Consider the following 12,936-nt stretch of genomic DNA (forward strand, 5'->3'; position numbering starts at 1 on the left):
TTTTGAAGTATCATATTTAATCAAGGTTGGGCGAAATGCCCAGACTGGTTGGGCGAAATGCCCAGACTGGTTGGGCGAAATGACCAGGCTGGTTGGGCGAAATGACCAGGCTGGTTGGGCGAAATGACCAGGCTGGTTGGGCGAAATGACCAGGCTGGTTGGGCAAAATGACCAGGCTGGTTGGGCGAAAGGACCAGACTGGTTGGGCGAAATGACCAGACTGGTTGGGCGAAACGACCAGGCTGGTTGGGCGAAATGACCAGGCTGGTTGGGCAAGACGACCAGGCTGGTTGGGCAAGACGACCAGGCTGGTTGGGCAAGACGACCAGGCTGGTTGGGCAAGACGACCAGGCTGGTTGGGCAAGACGACCAGGCTGGTTGGGCAAGACGACCAGGCTGGTTGGGCTAGACGACCAGACTGGTTGGGCGAAATGACCAGACTGGTTGGGCGAAATGACCAGACTGGTTGGGCGAAATGACCAGGCTGGTTGGGCGAAATGACCAGGCTGGTTGGGCAAAATGACCAGACTGGTTGGGCGAAATGACCAGACTGGTTGGGCGAGATGACCAGGCTGGTTGGGCGAAATGACCAGGCTGGTTGGGCGAAATGACCAGACTGGTTGGGCGAAATGACCAGACTGGTTGGGCAAAATGACCAGGCTGGTTGGGCGAAATGGTAAGGTTGGGCAAAATGGCAGTTGGGCGAAATGGTTGTTGGGCAAAGTGACCTGCTTCCAAGCATGGAGCTAGTACTACGAAGTTGGCGAGTAGAGAAGTAAAAGGACAGACGAAGGGGCGAGAGTGGAGGTAAAATTTGGTTGAACTGATTGAGTGGGCGAAAGATGGGGTGGGCGAAAGAAGGAGTGGGCCGGGATGCCCCTGTCAAACAGTGAAGCTAAGGCACTGAGCCATCTGCCCTATATATTGTGTATACCACTCACTAAGTATCCTAGGGGTTAAATAATTATTGACAAAAAGGAAAGCAAAGTGAGAGAGACCACCTTCTACTGTTCTACTTCATTAAAACAGTTGCCAGGACCTGAACAGAAATTGTTTCATGTTGTTTATTCTTCATGGCCTTGCTGCCCTTCGTTAAAGATGCAAGTTGGCCTTTCATGGTGCCTAACATGAAAGCCTTGGTGCCCTTTATAATTTTGCCCCATTCAAGGGAATCAAGGCCAAAGTGGCCTTGCCCTAAAAATTGCCCAAAAAATATTGGTATTGGCTTCTTCTTGAATGCATGCTGCATATGTTAAGCTAAAATACTTACTGAAAAGTTATATGCTAATTCGTAAATGTGTGCTGCATATATGGAAGGCTACAATACTTACAAAACAGTTCCTAGCATTGGCTGAACAGTTCCTGAAACAGACTACTCCTTGTGTATGCGCTAGATGTATGTTAGGCTGCATTACTTACCAGTTAAAAAGGTGCAGGTGTAGGCTCTTCCTTTGAATGTGTAATGCATATGTTAGGCTGCATTTCTTATCGAACAGTTTCTGATATAGGCTACTCTATGAGTGTGTGCTGCATATGTTAGGGAACAATACTTACTGTAATAAACAGTTGTGCCAAGTTTCATGATTGTAAAGCTATATGTGTTGTGGGCATTTTTAATAGAAAACTTGAAAAGGAATACCAGTTAAAATGGTTTTTTATAGTACATGTTTTGTGGCCAATAGTTTTGTTAAAAGAACTTATTCTTAAGTAATTAATGATCAGTTGTTTGATTGGCAAGGGAACAGGAAAGTGTCTCTTATTCAAATACAAATTTATTGATAGATGCAAACAAGAAGTAATAAAAACCAAAGGGGATCCACAGTTTACGCAGATTTCATCAAGAAGAAAAAAGACCCTTCTGGGTTTGAAGTGAAATATATTTCTGAAGAAGTTGGAAGTGCACATTTTCAAGCCCCTGCCGGGTTTCTGTGCACTTCTTTTCACCTCATGTATATATAATATTTGTAATTACAATTTATGTTATGTTATACGTGAAGTGATAAACCAAATAAATGAAACGAAATGAATTGGCAACATATATCTGTAGCCTAGTTCAGATAAGTTTATGCAACTTATTGTCATTTAAAATAACTGCACAGTTTGTTGCAGTATTGAACAAGTTACATTGTACAGCATACTTCAATTATCGTTATGAGTTGGGTTAGTCCATGAAAAACACAAAATGGATCAAGGAAGTGTAAACTTGCACTGACTTAACTCTCAGCAACTCATATACATCATATACATCATATAAGTTGCATCGTTGATATATTTTCAACTTGGGCTAATAGTGAGTTGTTGGTGATCATTTCCATTCATTTGTTATTATTAAAGGGTATGGATTATTTGCAACGAAAGAATATAAGAACTCCTCTTAGAATATTCTCGTTTGTTTAGACATGCCTACCAGGAAAACAAATGATTGGACTACTTAATCTAATACACAGAACATTGGGGAGCTCATCACATCTACACAGAACAAATTAAGAAAAGAAAAAGCCTCTTGAGGAATAAGGTATTACATGTTTGTCAAGGATATATGCTATAACAGTGTGTCATCCGAGGATGCTCTGTGTGTTGTGTCTAAGTGTGATTGATATATATAACATATTTTGAGTTGTTTAGACCCTATACAACACTAAATTAACATGTTTTTTTTCGGGAGGGTGTGGGGGAAGGGCATAGTTTGCAGATTGGTGAAGGATAATTGAAGTTTTCTTCTTCTTACTTCAATTGCTAGCGTTGACATATATACTAGTTTGTTAGATAGGTAAGGCACAGTATTGCAGAGATATTTATTGTCAATTGCAAAGATTAATGTTAGTTTGAGTTTTAATGTAGAATTTTAGCTCTTACACAATATTAACCAGTCTATGTATGCTATTGTTCTCTAAAAAATAGCAAAGTTTTCTTGTGTATTGACAAGGCTTCATTCATTAATTGTTTATGTAGGGTTGTGTTCTCTTTGGAGATATAATCAAACTCTTAGTTCAGTGAAGAGAACCTAGCTGTTTGCATTGAGGGTATTCAAGTAGTGGAAACCATGTCTGAAGTAAGGCTTTCATGTTGATATTACAGTGTGGAATGTACTCACAAGTATAGATGATAACAACTGCTGACTTTACTAAGTAACAATGAAATATTTGTAACTTGTGATTTAATTCTGAGAACCTAAAGTCACTTCAAATGCTTCACTGTTTTCACTGAAATGTTCCTATTAATTAATTTTTTTAGAAACAAATCAAAACAAGCCACCTGAAGTTTTGAGAGAATGCAACACTGATAATGAGCCGGAGAGATCACCTGGGGAATCAGAACGCACAAAGATTGTCAAGGTAAGAAATGTGCCCTGTTATTTATAGATACATCAATCTAAGATAAATTTCATCTGGTTTATGTTGAGCAAACCAGAAGATAAAATACTGGAGGAATATCTTTAACCAGTAAGTATAACCAAACTATTAGCATTATAGGTTGGATGTCATCATCACCTGTACCACTGTTGCAGTAGTTTGTACAACGATGTCCTCCAAGGAATAGCCAACTCTATTGCATACATGTCTAGACACACCTCAGAGTTTGAAAACAAAAATTGGCCCATTTGTTAGATTTTTCATCCCTTTTATGGCTATTCAGTGATTTCCATTGAAGTATATGTCCTGACTATGTATCCTGATTTAGACTATATGCTGAAGGTTATCCATAGTGAGGAGGTTTGTTGTAAAGTAATTGTTAGAACTCTATGTTTTTCAAGGTTACAGAATAGCCCATGTAATAATGTAAGTGATTTTTATTGTTAAACACTGCCTTACTCTTAAATTTGTCATATTTTATAAGTGTTCTCAGAACATGCAAGTACAGGATTTATTTAAAACAATTGTCAGGTGCTCATGTTTCAGGGAAGTAAAAGAGACTAAATACTAAGTATTAAGAATTTCCTGAGTATCATTCATCTGAATACATAATATATCCATGAAGTCTTTCCAATCTTAGGTAAACAAGTAGTGTTGTATGTTGTGATGATTGCTCTTCACCATGGATATCAGTATAGCAGGTTGCAACTGCTTCATCTCTGGTATTATATACATATTCCCCCATAGAGATACAAGTGAATTATGTAAAAGAAAGTTGGAATATTTCTTTATTTTGTCACATTATGTCAAACAACTTCCATATCATGAAGGGATAGGGAAGATTTGTTCACTTTAGCTAGAAAGAAGCAGGTGATTTCAAGTTATGCATGCATCAAATTTTTTATTTTTTTATTTATTATATCCCAGAGAGATAGGGGCTTACTACTTTAAGTATAACATGTTATATTCACCAATTTGAAGCTTTGATGTTACTCCAAATTGGTACACTGTTTTATCTCAAATACACCAGATTAAAAAACTTTCACAGGCTGCACTCAAATTGAAATCATTTGATGTGGCAGAAGGGGGCGAGGGGTAGAAAGGGCAATAAGGTATGTACGTTAGATATTATATTAGCTAGCAATGAACTAATTGAAAGCATATTATTTATGCGTTCATCCTTTCTGAATGGGATGGAGCAGGGGGGGGGGGGGTTTAGCACCTGCTGCATAAAGTGTGATATGTTCCGAAAAATACAGTTTGTATACTATCACTGAGTTCTTTGCGTGGGGCAGGTGGGTGGGGTGGGCTACTTGGGGATTAGGTAAACAAGGTTAGACCTTTCATCATGTCCTAACATGTGTGCTATTCAACTAGTTGAGTGGAAAAAAAGCTCAAAAGCCCTATTGAGTTTATATGCTTATACGCAGTCTAATATTCCTATGTCAAAGGAAATGTTGTACACTGTTACCTCATTCATTAGGTATCCTTTGACAAAGCTTTTACACCATTTTTAGCTGCATAGATTTAAGGTGATAAATTTTAAATGCTAGGTAAAAGATTTTGTCAAGTTTATTTCCCCATTATGCTTATTATGCTAATATGCAGTGTAAAATTAATTGTTGAAGATTGCATAGCCACCATTTTAGAGTTTGATGTTATTCCAAACTGTAAAAACTCAAATACATTAGGGTTTAGAAAATTACCCTGTCCACCATTTACAGGTTGCACCCATTTTAAAACTTTACATGGGCAGAAGTTGGGTTGTACACTGTTATCTTTTCTCCTATCCTTTGACTAAGATATATTTACCATTCCCAGGAGAAAGTTAGATGTGATTTATTTTAAATGCTAGGTAAAAGTTTTCTTTATCTCAACCTCAACGGTTTAATGTGTGCGAATATATATTGAACAATCTAATGGAAATTGTTGAATATATTATACATCCTTTGTTTCAAAGATTTGATGTTATTTCTAAATTGATGAATTGTTAAATCAAAAAAAGTCAATGTGTAGATAAAGACCTTGTCCTTATGCCAGCTAAAAGCATTTTTTGTATTACAACATTGTTTGGGAGAAGTTAATGAACAGTTAAACATTCAATGTTGAACATATAATATTTATCCTTTCAAATGTTATTCCAAGTTGGTTAACTGTTTAAATTGTGTAAAAAAAGAGGCTTCTCTATATTTTAAAACATTGCTGAGGGGGGGGGGGCGGGCAGAAGTGGGAGGGAACTGGGGGAGAAGGTATGCACAATAATACCCTAATATTTTGATATTATGTGTATATATTAATATTTTATATTTTTATGTAATCCCACCGGGTATGGGAGAACTATTGAGTTAACATGCTGTTACATAAGCTACATTAATGTAGTTTCATATCAGGGTAGGAATGAAGATTTGGTTTGGGGGGGGGGAGCTATTTTGGAAAATGAAGTTAAATATGCCCAGCCCTAAATGTATTTAAGAGGGCTTTTCTAAGGTTTAGGGGGGCTTTTTGCCAAAGTTCAATATGCTGTTTACGGAAATGGTTGTAAGCATTCAACAGGATAAAGTAAACACACTTACCCTCTTCCTAGTGCTGCGACCGTGTAGCTAATTCATTAAAAGTTTAATGGCAAAAATTTTCGATCGTTTAGCAAATAACATCAAGCCACCGACTATATGACGAAAAACCAATAACCCGTCAACTGATATAGCAAACACAGCTTTACTTCTTCTGAAGCTACAGTGTTTTTTTTTTTTTACAAACCGATGGTTAGGCTACATTTCCCATTGACTAAGTGTGGTTGTTAGGCTAACATGAGGTCGAAGGTTGCACTATTTCTTGGATAGTTTAGTTCTAGCTAACTGCCTCACAATTTCAGCGAATATAGAGATGCTTAGGCTACCATGCGCTTGACGATAGCAGCAAGGAAAGTATGTAAACAAAGCTATTCAAAGTATTGTCTTTTTTTTTTTTTTTGCAAACCGATGGTTAGGCTACATTTCCCATTGACTTAGTGTGGTTGTTAGGCTAACATGTGGTCAAAGATTGCAGTTTTGCGTGGATATTCTTATATTTTATTTGCGACACAACTTGAGGAATAAACAGATGGCTAGGTTGGATTTCCATGTTGACTAAGTGTGGTTGTTAGGCTAACATGAGGTCAAAGGTTGCAGTATTTCTTGGATAGTTAAGTTCTAGCTAACTGCCTCACAATTTCAGCGAATATAGAGATGCTTAGGCTACCATGCGCTTGACGATAGCAGCAAGGAAAGTATGTAAACAAAGTTATGCAAAGTATTGTTTTTTTTTTGCAAACCGATGGTAAGGCTACATTTCCCATTGACTTAGTGTGGTTGTTAGGCCAACATGTGTTCGAAGATTGCAGTTTTGCAAGAATATTTTTATATTTTATTTGCGACACAACTTGAGTGAATAAAACAGATGGCTAGGTTGGATTTCCATGTTGACTAAGTGTGAAGATTTGTGGGGATTTGAGGTTGTCGCTGGTACTGAAATTGCTTAAAGGTGGGCTCGCTCATAAATTCCTCGTAAATTCTGTCCTTCACACCACCCGATTCAAATATAATATCAATCCTTCCCTCTACCGGTTCGTCGCTGTTGTCTCGTAATTTCTTAGCAATCCCGTATTTACGGCTAGTAAGCAATAAACGGGTTTGGCTACCTGAAGCGGTGGCCTTGACGAAATTCCTGCATAGTTTCTTGTCTATGGCAGTGCCAGTAGTATGTGGTAAATTATTACACCGTGTTTTCGTGTGTGTTGTGTGATACAAAACTCTGTAGTTTGTTAATACGTTCAGAACTGTTCAAGACTAGTGGGCTGTACAGTACAGGTTACGGTCGAGTTTTGCATCAGACGTAGGCTTTAGTTTGACCAGGGAGCTGCTACTCTAGCAGCTCCCTGGTTTGACTATTTTTATGCCTACATAGTGAGCAGTTGAAGTTCGACCGGTTTGGGTACCCTGGTTTCGTAGTTGATTCACTGATTAGGAAAGCTCTGCATGTTTTATGCTGTATCGAATATTAGAAGTTTAGCCTATAGAAGTACAGTAACCTAATGCTATTTTACTGTAAAAAACCAGTGTATTTCAAACTTTTACAGATGCGCCAGTCTTGTACTTACCTGAGTAAAGTATTTGAAATATTGTAACCGAAGTCGCGAGTGTACATTTTGTTACAGCTCAAGAAACTAATAGTGAATATAAGTCCGATACACACTGACACGTGTCACAAAAATAAAAACGCAAATACAAAGTGAAAAACTGTCTGAAGTGATTACAACATTGGGTATCAAACGTATGGTCAAGTCCGTCATTTGTGAACAATTGGTATTTCATTCAATTTAGGTATGAATTATATATAGACACAGTCTGTATTTTAATTTTTTTTATATGCATTTTAGTTCTATATCAGGAGGGAAAGACAAAGTATTTTTTGTCATATATCATATATAGATAAATATGTTTATTACTTATATTTGGGCTCCTGGCCACAGGCCCTTTAGGTGATCACAGAGCACTTGCCCTAGCTGCACCCCATCCTCGTAACCGGTGCACCGAATTAAAAATAACGGAACTTGAACGGTAAAAGGGAAGTAAAAGACGTTGCCATAAGGGGCGGCTCCACCCTCTTCAGAAAGGATTGGCAAAAAGGGAATAAGAAATGAACAATAAATTAACAGTTTTTTCCACTGAACTACTGTACTCCAGAATTGAATATTCTGCTTCTTGTTCCGAAAGGCTCCCAACGAAATGCCAAAAAGTCGGCAACGGGGATGAGGGTGGGGGGGTACCCAGCCCACCACAGGGCTACCCCTGCACCTCATCACGACTGATCCGAATTACAACTCTCAACTTGATACTAGTTAACCAAAATTGTCCTAGAGTTGAACTGAAATTGGATGGAATTAAAAAAAAAAAAAAATACTAGCTGTCTGCATGGATCATACTCAATACTATTGTGTGACCATATAGGCGTACAGGCTCTAGTCAACCAGGAGGAATACTGGGGGAAGCTATTTTACTTTCCAGAGAAATTTAAAAATTGCCCGAACGTTCCTAGCATGATTAATTCATTTCAAACTTTGACGTCAATGAAGGACAAAAAGAACCATACAGGCCTGTCTGACTGTAAGATCATTGAACCATCACAAACAACTACTTTTTTTAGCTCTTGGGAATTTTACTCCGAATAATCTTCCATTTGCGTAATCCTGAAACTGGGAAGTACAGGGTGGGGGATCCGTCTTGATCCGCAAGTATAGTGAACTTCAACCACAACAAGTGTGTTTAGCTTGGGACTATAGAATTGTCAACCTTGGGAACATATATTTTTGGGGGGATGGGGGGGGGGGAAGGGGAGTTGGTAAATTAAAAAATACAGGGTAAACAGAGGGAAGGAAATACACCAGTGCATGAGAGGAGGTGACAGACAGGACTGATTGATCGTGTCGATAGTTTTTTATAATATACATGTGATACACGAAGATAGACGTAAAATGTAGCATCATTTCAACACTACAAAAGGGACCCTCCTCCGCCCCACCCCCAACACACACCCTCCCCGCGTTCAATATCATATCCCCTCTTGCCAACGGAAATAAACACCAGTATAAATAAACCGATACAGATATTTATACCCGCTGTTAATCCGCAACTATTCCGGCTTGTTAAATCGTGTAGATTGACGGCTTGGCCGTCCTTTACTACGTGTAGGCCTATATACAATAATACAAAGCTGAATGTTTCTCCTTCATCAAATTTCCCCAACTTTGCCCGCCTTGATTTAGAGGGTGGCCAAGCTCCTGCTACACTGTACTATCAAACAAAATGGACGAAAGCAATTGATCTCAATCTGGAGATCCAACGGTTTGTGAATGTCGCATGACCTGTTAACGAAAGTCTCGGAAAAGTTCTTGCCCCTATCGTATGGTATGATCCCTTTTGTTCAGATATGTTTTTTTCTTTCTCTGGAATACGCCTCCATGTTTAGCAACCATTTGTGCTTCAAATTACAATCTCGATACTGTGTTACTGCAAACTGGCTGTATTCAAAATACGTACGAAAACACTGTGCTACAGTAACTACCTATCAACTTGAATATCCACAACACTGACCAACGTACAGTAGACCATGGAGGTAAAAACACCTCCATGAGTAAACAAACGTACATCACCCGCGGCCATAGCATGCAACACAATACCGTTCACAGCAAGGTACAGCTACGATCAGGTGACCACTCAGAAAAGTCATGTGAGTAAAGGGTGACAAGCAAAACCACTGAAATCAAAGCCCCCTATTTCTAAAAGTATACGAGCCCCCCCCCCCCACCTTTAATGGAGGCCTTAATTTGCCAGTGACTATGCGATTTTTTTTGGCGGGATTGCGAGAACTGTTTGTGCAATTCACGCGGCTACTGGAAACCCTGGGTTCAGCCCGATATTTATAAGGACCATTAGTCATAATGGTCATTGTTCATAAGGTTCCTTATTCATAACGTGCATTATTTCGAAAAAAAGATTTGTTATCCATAATCGAAAAAAATCTTTGTTATTCATAATAAAAGGAGTCATTGTTCATAAGGTACGTTATTCATAATCGGAATAAGGGTTCAATATTCATAATAGCAAAAAGGTCCATCTTTAAATAATCGGAAAAAAAGGTTCGTTATTCATAATAGCAAAAAAGGTCTGTTTTTCATAATTGGAAAAAAGGTTTGATGTTCATAATAGCAAGAAAGTCCGTTTTTCGTAATTGGAAAAAGATCCAGTATTCATACAGTAATAATAGCAACAAATTGCAAGGCGGAGCGACCCTCCCCTCCTCCCCCAAAATGGTTAATTCTCCTGTGGGCAAATGGTTCATGCTGCAGCTGTGACCAGTGGGCAAATTGTTCATGCGGTAGCCATACTTTCGGTAGTTGCCGTCGTTAACCCATAAGCCCACGTCTGGGTTGCAGGTGACCCCCCTCTTCCCCTGGCAACGTGCAGCTCGACACTGCCAGTGGGTACCTGAACTTTGGGCAGCGGGATGCAAGGGCACTGGGGCATGACGGCCACGCGATTATGAATAGCGAACCTTATTTCTAGAAGATTATGAATAACGAACCTTTTTGAACCTCTTTTTCGATTATGAATAACAAAACCTTTTTTGCAATTATGAATAACGAACCTTTTTCACATTTATGAATAAACTTATGACTAAAGCACCATTTTGCTAATTATAGATAATGAACCTTATGACTAATAAGGAAAGGTTGTACACTGTTTTCTCTTTGACAAAGCTTTCTAACCATACTTAGCAGCATAGGATAAAGGGTGTGTTTTAAATGCTATGGAAAAGTTTTTTTCAATGCAAGGTCTGAATTATGCTATGATTTAGCAGTCTAATATAAATTGTTGAAGATCTCAAAGCCACCACTAACAACTAATAGTTTGATGTTATGCCAAATTGTTAAAACTCAAGTACATCAGTGTTCAATATTACGTTGGCAAACTTACAGGCTACACCCATTAAAAACCATTGTGGAGGGTGGGGCCAGAAATGGGTGCTGGCTACTGGGTAGATGCACAATAATGCCCGATGATTTTTTTATTGTGTGTATATATTGTTTAATGTATTTTTACTAGTTCTGTGGAAAGGGGGTGGGGGGATGGGGTAAGCCCAGTTGAGTTTATAGTGTTTGTTTATAGTGTAGTTGTTAGTGTTTGATAGTACAGTTAACAATGTAGCGGTTCCGCGTAATACTGGTATTCGTCAGCAGGTATACCCTTATCTGCTACATTGATGCAGTTTGATATGCCTAAGAAAGGAAAAAGTTGTAACCTGGTATCTTTTTGGTGGGGTTGGGCAGTTCAATCCCTCTAAGACTATTTGCTTTAGCAACTGCTACATCAAGTTTGGTATGTCTGAAACTTTCAATTTGTACACTACCACCATGCTCATCGCATGGGGCAGATGGGATGGGCCACTGGGGAATCTGGTATACAAGATTAGCCCTTTCATGACACCCTTATATGTAGATACCTTTATAGGTTTTTGTTGTCAATCCACTAGTTGAGTGGGAATAAAGGGAGTGGGGGAGGGGGTTGACTGGAATGTCCTATTCAGACTATGCTGTTCCTTATGCTACATTTATGCAGTTTGATATGCTTTATGAGGCTATATGCTTTAGCAGGAATGAGGGGAGAGGAGGGGATGACTGGAATGTCCTATTAAGACTATGTGCTGTAGCATATGCTACATTTATGCAGTTTGGTATGTCTTACAGTAGAAGAAAAGGTTGTACCCTGGTATCTGTTTTCTCCTTTTGTTTGACAAAGATTTTTCACCATTCCAGCAGCATACTTTAAGGTGATCTTTAAATGCTAGATGAACATATTTTTTTCCAACATTTACGGTCCTCATAATGTGTGTGGGAATTTAATGAACAGTCTATTAATTGGGGAAGCAAGTATGCAGATTAGAGCATTTATTAGCATCAAATAATTGCAAGGTAGGATTTTATGTGGATTCACTCTTGTTGAATGGGATGGGGGGGGGGTGGGACTTGGCAAGTGTGGTGAGAGTGGGGGGAGGGGGCTCCAATCCCTCATAGACTATTTGCTTTGGCAACTGCTACATCAATATATCTTGAATATCACCATTTTTACACTACCTATATGAATTGCAAGGTTATATAAAGATTATATGCTGTCAGGCGCGTAGCCAGGAATTGGCCAAGGGTGGGGCGAACCTGTAGGCAAACTATCAGAAACGTATATGGCTCTACAAACTATCTAAGCGTTAGCACCGCCATGGGTTGGGGGGGTGGGACTTGGCAAGTGTGGTGAGAGTGGGGGGAGGGGGCTCCAATCCCTCATAGACTATTTGCTTTGGCAACTGCTACATCAATATATCTCGAATATCACCATTTTTACACTACCTATATGAATTGCAAGGTTATATAAAGATTATATGCTGTCAGGCGCGTAGCCAGGAATTGGCCAAGGGTGGGGCGAACCTGTAGGCAAACTATCAGAAACGTATATGGCTCTACAAACTATCTAAGCGTTAGCACCGCCATGGGTTGACATGAAGCGTACAAGAAAATTGCAAAAAATGCCTCCAAGATCGCTGGAAATGGCACTCCCCAGGCCTTGAAGGTTGCATCTAAGCATTTTTTATTTTGACATTACTAGCAATATCATCAAAACATACAAACAAAATATGCTCAAGGTGGTCGTTGCAAGGGACGAAATAACTGGGTTCGCATAGCAATTTACTACCCAAGAATTGCCAGTTGCTAATCAATATTACTTTTGATTAGCAAAAGATGCAGTACCTGCTAATGCTAATTGCTAATCAATTCTCTAAAACTGTTTCGTCCCTTGTCGGTGGCATGCAGGTTAAATGCTTTTATTTCCATCAAGTATTTGAAAGCAAATGATTTTATGTGGATTCATCATTGTTGAATGGAACAGAGGGGTGGGGGGGGGCGGGTTTCAGGTGACTTGACAGCCCTCTTAGACTATTTTCGTAAAGTTTGATATGTCTTGAAAATCTCTTTGTACACTTTCACCTAATTCACTGC

The 12,936-nt window shown here is 39.1% G+C and overlaps 1 long non-coding RNA gene across 3 annotated transcripts in view; it reads left to right on the forward strand.

Moving 5' to 3' along the window:
* LOC139967729 (uncharacterized) overlaps positions 1 to 12,936 on the forward strand; it is a 217,907-nt gene that overhangs the window by 130,311 nt on the left and 74,660 nt on the right. For all 3 annotated transcript variants that reach the window (XR_011793103.1, XR_011793105.1, XR_011793104.1), the window contains one exon: positions 3,235 to 3,335. This is a non-coding gene — a long non-coding RNA (uncharacterized lncRNA). The remainder of the gene's footprint in view (positions 1 to 3,234; positions 3,336 to 12,936) is intronic.

Source organism: Apostichopus japonicus, chromosome 1, assembly GCF_037975245.1.
Source record: "Apostichopus japonicus isolate 1M-3 chromosome 1, ASM3797524v1, whole genome shotgun sequence".
Lineage (NCBI taxonomy): Eukaryota > Metazoa > Echinodermata > Holothuroidea > Aspidochirotida > Stichopodidae > Apostichopus > Apostichopus japonicus.